Source organism: Microtus ochrogaster, chromosome 19 (genome assembly GCF_000317375.1).
Source record: "Microtus ochrogaster isolate Prairie Vole_2 chromosome 19, MicOch1.0, whole genome shotgun sequence".
Classification (NCBI taxonomy): Eukaryota; Metazoa; Chordata; class Mammalia; order Rodentia; family Cricetidae; genus Microtus; species Microtus ochrogaster.
This window is the reverse complement of record NC_022021.1, coordinates 60903349-60910094: the sequence shown is the minus strand read 5'-3', so window position 1 is coordinate 60910094 and position 6746 is coordinate 60903349.

Sequence of the window (6746 nt, the reverse complement as noted above, 5' to 3'; positions counted from 1 at the left end):
AAAAAAAATTTAAATGTTACATTTAAGTTGTCTTTAATATAAATATTAATAATCAGACGTTTTCCATAGATATGAAGATGATAATAATATAATTACCCCCTCACCTTCATTCAGTATATGTGTCAATACTGACACATATATACATGCTATTCAAGGCTTCTCCATAGCCCACATATTGAATAATTATTTATTCATCTACTTCTTCAAGAAATGGAGTTAGGAAGAAAGCAAACAGTGGAAGATGACAGACAATCTCACTTGAGTCTGACACCCACAGTTCTACCTATACAAAATCAACTGTTGTTTTATTGCCAATCATAAGGAAAGATATTACAAACAACAAAAAGAATAAAATGACAGAAATAAAGAATATATGAGACAGGAGACATGTAGAGAACAATCAGTAATATGACAAATGCACTTTTGACCATATTCATAATTATAAAATGATGAGTGGTCTAAACATCCAGTACCAAATGATGGACATTAACAGGCTGAAAAAAAGATTTCAGCATTACACGTTCTAATGGAGCTGGGGTTCAGATGCAAAGGCACAAGTAGTCTGAATGGAGATGGGGCAAAGCATCAGAAGTGCAAATACGGAGAGAACTGGACTATATTTACTGATAGCAAATAAGGTAAACTTTTTGTGGATTTTTGTTTGTTTGTTTTGTTTCTTGAGACAGTGTCTCTCTGTGTAGTTTTGGCTGTCCTGTAACTCACTCTGTAGCCCAGGCTGGCTTCAAACTCAGAGATCTACCTGCCTCTGCTTTCCAAATGCTGGGATTAATGGCATGCAGCACCACTGGCTGGCTAAGATAAAATTTAAAATGTGTTCAGTGTCACAGAGATTGCTGACTAAATTCTAATCATATAAAAATCTTAGATACTTGATTGTGTTGTCATTGATGTCTTACTGGGCTCATTAATACTTCAAAATGGAACTTAGATTAGGGCAGAATCTTTGAGGATAAACAATTCAGAACCATGCCTATTACACTAATGTGTGGAAGGACCTGCAATGTTCACGGGATCCAGTTGGAATAGTCCAATTATTTTTCTAATTACTGAAAAACAAAGCTAGCGCTGGACTAGAAAGCACTGGCTTCAATTAATAAGGCAGTAGTCCCACAGAGAAAGGTTTGCTCTTACGTTTGCGTTTTGATCTGCTACTCTTTCTTCTCTGTGGGAGAATCTTTCAACTGAATATGTACAGAATAAATTGATTTACATGCCACAGCCTAGAATCACATTCTGAAGAGAAGAAATGCCCCAACCTCGTAGATAAAGAGCAGCATCTGATTTTGCCATCTACTGTTGAAAGCAGAGCCAAAGTTGCCGTGCCAGGGACTTCAGCCATCATGGGCAAAAATCACAAGGCTTTTTAGTTTGAGTTGCTGAATCTCTTTGGCTGTGTGAGTGAGTCTTACCGTGAAGCTGATGGGAGTGTGCATTGTGACTCTGCCCCATCCTTATTCTATCTTTGGTAAAGCAGTTATAGCAAGAGTCCAAAGATACGCTATAGGATGGCTATAGTGGGAAGTGGGAAAAAAGGGCTATGTCTCACTGAGAGGAGTCCTCCTGCCTCTGTAGTGCCTGTGACTCTGGTGCTCTCTCTTTCCTGAGAGCGAAATTGTCAAGAATGAGAATGAAGGCCAGCTCTCTGCAGGAGGTCTTGATTGACCTGCCTTTGTTGGTACTGTTGGGCAGACATCCTTGAGCAGAAATAAGACAGGATGGGGATGGCTTCAGAGCTCTTGAGGTTACTTAGCTCTCCAGTCAGGCGTGCGCTTTATGCTTTACCGTTATTTCCACTGATTATAAAAAGAACATTCATTCTCTTTTATCAGTTTCTACTCAAAGCAGGAAAATATGCTTAGATAGATTGAAAATGCCTTTTAAGCATGTAATTAAATATGAAGAATGAGTCTCTCTTCTTTCCCTTCCTAGACGCTGTGGCATTAGAATATTGGCATTTTTTTCCTTAAATTGCCTCCTAAGGTCTACCACAGCTCCTTACCCAGAAGGCTTTGCTGCAGCCCAGACTTGACTCTGTTTATCTTCTTTTCTATAGATTTATATTTTCCTTTTGATTTGATTTTTATTCAAATTTGGAAGCTGTGATTATATACTAAACTTTATTCTTTTCAGTTCCAAAGTTCCAGGGGTTTATAAAATGTGCACAGCTGTTATATTCTCTATTACCCTGAACAGTTTTCAGTTTCTCCCCTCACCTCTAGCCTGCTTAATTGATTTGAATCTGCGTCTTCCGTTTTGCCCCTGGAAATATGCCGTGCCCATAAATTCACGAAGTTTGGAGCTTTTGAGTTTTTGGTGTCTACCATTTTCATTTAGCATAACGTGTTTGCCCTTCAACCTGTGCCTATATTGCTCGTTCATTTTTATTCTTGAGCAGAAATTTCTTTTTATAGATTCATTTTATTTTCTTGCATTTGACACTTGTGTGTTTAATGGATGGAAAGAGGCTTGTTAAAAATTTGAAAACCTGTGGACTTCTTCATCTTTTATTTCCAGTGAAACCACACGATCCTAGAGAGGGTTGAGCCCAGGACTGAACATATGTACAGGCCTCTAGTTACCCCAGCAGAAATACCCCAGATGATCTATGCTACATAATGGATGGCTGCGTTTACGTTGTTCTTTTCTGTATAAAGTAGTTCTGAGAAGTATATATAATCAGGGATTTTGTATCTCAAAGTATAATTTGGCTCGGTAACATAATGGAAAGTGAATAGGGCTTGGAGACATGGCCCTGAGTTCTAGCCCTGCCATTTATTGGTGACTCTCGCTTTGGCATGTTGCTGGGATCCATTTCTCTGAAACTGAGCTTCTTCATTTGAACAATGCAGATTGTAGTGCGTGGCTTGTAAAGTCACTGTGGGAAGTTAGAATAGAGTTGAAGGTAGTGGCAGAGAGATAATGTCACTCTCCATACGACAAGTAGGTCTCTTGCTGCACCATCCTCAGCTCCCGACAGATTAGGTTCTCCAGTATCTAGAGAGTGTTTATGTTTTATTTATTTTGTGCTTGGGGAGGTGCATATTCCACATGTGAGCACTGCAGGACGACTAGTTGAAATTGCTTCTCTCCTTCATTATATGAATCCCAGGGACAAGACTCGGATTACCAGCATTAGCAGCAGGCATCTTTATCCCTTGAGCCACCTTGCTAGCCCAGTATGTACATTTTCTTCCAATTCTATAATAATTGCAGGCAACCCAAAAGTTATTTTTCCTTTAGATTCTAATAGCATATATCATAGAAACAGAATTTAACCAGCTCTTTATAGTTATCACTGTATTAGAAATTAATAAGTATTATCATTTTAGTCAAAATAGACACACTTTAGTCACAATTTATAGTAAATATTTCTATATTTATAACCAATAGAAACAAGTTATTTTTTAGGTTCAAACTAAACTATGCATTAGCATATAGATGAAATTACTTGACCTAACTTTTCTGTTTTGTTTTGTTTTCTGTTTTTCAAGACAGGGTTTCTCTGGAGCTTTGGAACCTGTCCTGGAACTAGCTCTTGTAGACCAGGCTGGCCTCGAACTTAGAGATCCCCCTGCTCTGCCTCCCAAGTGCTGGGATTAAAGGCGTTCACCACCACTGCCTGGCCTGTGCCACCACCACCCAGCTGACCTATGTTTTTCGATCCCCATTTTTTTACCTCCATTATCATGTTCATGTCACAAGCCACTATGCAACATTCCAGAAGTTCTATCAATTTTGCTGAAAATGATGTGTTTCCTAGCAGGAGACCCTAATTTGGAAAATGGGTAAAAGAGACTCCAGGCAAACGTAAACAGCAACAAATATGCAATCGTATACAACAAAGTCAGTAAAACTCTGTAAGCCTTGAATCAATATTCAACCATATGTAACGGAGCCGGTAGAACTGTGTAAGCTTTAAAGTCTCAGCTGGAGCATGCTGTGGATGCAGGGTAGTGTTAGAGCAAGATATCTGAGGCTCAGCTACTACCTAAGATCTGGACAAATCCCTCCTTCTGAGCCTCTGCTGCCTATTAGGATGTGTGCCTCGTGCCCATCAACTGGATGCCGTGATGTCTTCATTTTTGTCATTACTGACACGCTGGTCCAGTTCGTCAAGCCAGGTTGTATGGCATGGTGCTTATAGTACCATTTTCTTCTGCTCGTGGAACGGACCACTTGAGTGCGCTTGTGAATCTGACTTAAAGTCAGTCCATCCTCTGATTCATGATCTAGCGATGGCCATGATTAACTGAGGAAAACACCTACCACCTTGCATTTGTCACATCCTGGCCAAACCCGTAGCACTCTACGGTTACTGTCATTGGATGATTCTACCAAGATTAGCAATTTCCTTTATGTGCAATATTTACTCTGCAACCCATTTGATGTGGCTTTTTCCCCCTCTCTCTTGTGAATTAGAGCTGATATCTCATTTACTCAAATTTATTCTACTTCTTGAAAATGTCTTGTTCTTTAAATTTTTATTTCATACTTTAACCCTTCCCAAGGTGATTCGCGGCTCAAATAGATGTATAGTCTCCTAGACTTGCTCCATAGACTTGCAGACTTTCTGAAGTCTCTAGTTATTTTGCTTTCTGTGAATACCTCCATTATTACAATGCCTATACACAAGTACATACATACTGCACACCCCAAAACTACATAGCCATGTGTCTATCTTTTTATAATATTTAATATTATTTAATTTACTTAAATAATAATACCAAAATATGCAATACCAAAATGAGTCAGACTGTGCAACTTAAGCATGAACAATTTATTGTGTGTTTATTATGCCTCAATGCATGCTGAAGAAAAAATAACTTCTATTAAAATTATATACTCAAAACAAGAGTCTGTGTTAGTCCCAGAGCTGGCATTTAGTCACACATGTTGTGTGGAGTTAGGCAATTAAAAGGGGAGATCAAGAATGGAAAAGAACAGAGGCCAAATTGCAAATAAATGTGGCAGAAAAATGTTGAGCTAGAAAAAGATGCAAGGGTCAAGAGAAAATTCTGTTTCCATTCATAATTTGCTAACAATTTTGAAACGCTGTCCTGGATGTATGCAAATGCCTACATATGTGTTGACCTGGGGTAGCAAATGGCAAGAAGTGAGTCTCTTGGGACTGTGTACACACCTCCATGTATAAGCAATCCTTCTGCGAACCCCTAAAGATGTCAGTCTGAAAGGAAGCTTCACTGTAAGGCAGGCATGCAAGTAGTCCTATCATTATGAAGTCTGGTGCCATCACAGACCAAGGATATGGATAAGAGCTCCACATTTTAATGGTGAAGACCAACAGTATGGTTAAGAGCTCCACGTTTTAATGATGGCGATCTGCGTGATCCTCAATCAACAAAGCCCTGTAGTACACACATAAAGACCTGAGTTCAGATCTCCAAAACCTACATAAAAAGCCAACTGCAATAGCATGTGCCTTTCATCCCAGTGGTGGTGAGATGAGAGGCGGGGGGCAAAAGATAGGGATCCTGGGAGACTCTTGGGACAGCTGTCTGGGTCTGCATGGTAAAGGCCCAAGTCAGTAAGAGACCCTGTCTCAGATAAAACTTGGAAGGTACCTGAGAGCTATACCCAAAGTTGTTCTCTGACCTCCCCCTACACAGAGAGAACACATACATACTTGCACCCTCAACATACAAATTCACACATACATACACACCAAAGGGTAAAAGAAAGAGAAAAAGACCCCAGATAGAAACAATTTAAAATACAGGAGCCTTCCACACAGAAGTGAAAGCATTCGGAAGACTTTAGGCATTATCTGAATGGGGCTTCATTTACACTCAGAGATGGCTGTATCCGCTGGGAAAGTCATTACTGCCTGTGTATACTTTCAAAAAGCCTAAGAAGTACACAGTATTAGAGCAGCATTGCATGTGAAGACTTTCACTTTTAAGGGCCTTAAAACAATGTAAACTTTAAATAAAAGCCATCCAAATGCTTAACTTTGTGGTTTAACATAATCATCTACAAAATTAATACTTGAAAAACCTTCAAATCAAGTTATAAAAAAGAGGGGAGGCAGAATCCCATAAAACAAGTTTACAGTTTCTTGTGGGGCTACATTTGTAGCTATCTTAAAACATATCTACACAACATTCTTTCTCTACAGCTCTAAAGGATTAAGGTGGTAGAAGTCAGGATAAGGAATTGATTCAGTGAGTAAATCACTCACCACAAAATTATGAGGCATAAACTGAACTTGAAATACCAGGACCCACCTAAAACCAGACACGGAAGAGTACATCTGTGATTCCAGTGCTTCTAAGGCAAGATGGGAGGCAAAGAGAGGAGAACCCCCTGGAAGATTTCCAGCCATTGAACCCAACATAGAAAGCAGAGGGACAATAACAAAGACCCTTTCGCAACCTTTTCTGACCTTCAGATGTTACCACAACATATATGCGCGCGCACACACACACACACACACACACACACACACACTACCAGAAGTTTTGGATGCCCTTTTGTGATTTTCAGGTGATAGTGGGGAAAATTGGGACCCCCCCTCTTAGAGTTTAGTCTCAAAGAATTAAAGAATGGACCCAAATGAAGCTGGCAGACAATTTTAGTAGAGTTTCAAGGAAAACCCCCAGGGCTCACTGGAAACCTCAGTTGCCTGGATGAGAGAATGAAGAAGGGGGAGAAAAAGCCACGCCACTTGAGTTAAGTAGGTACGGAAGTCAAACGTGGTGGATAAG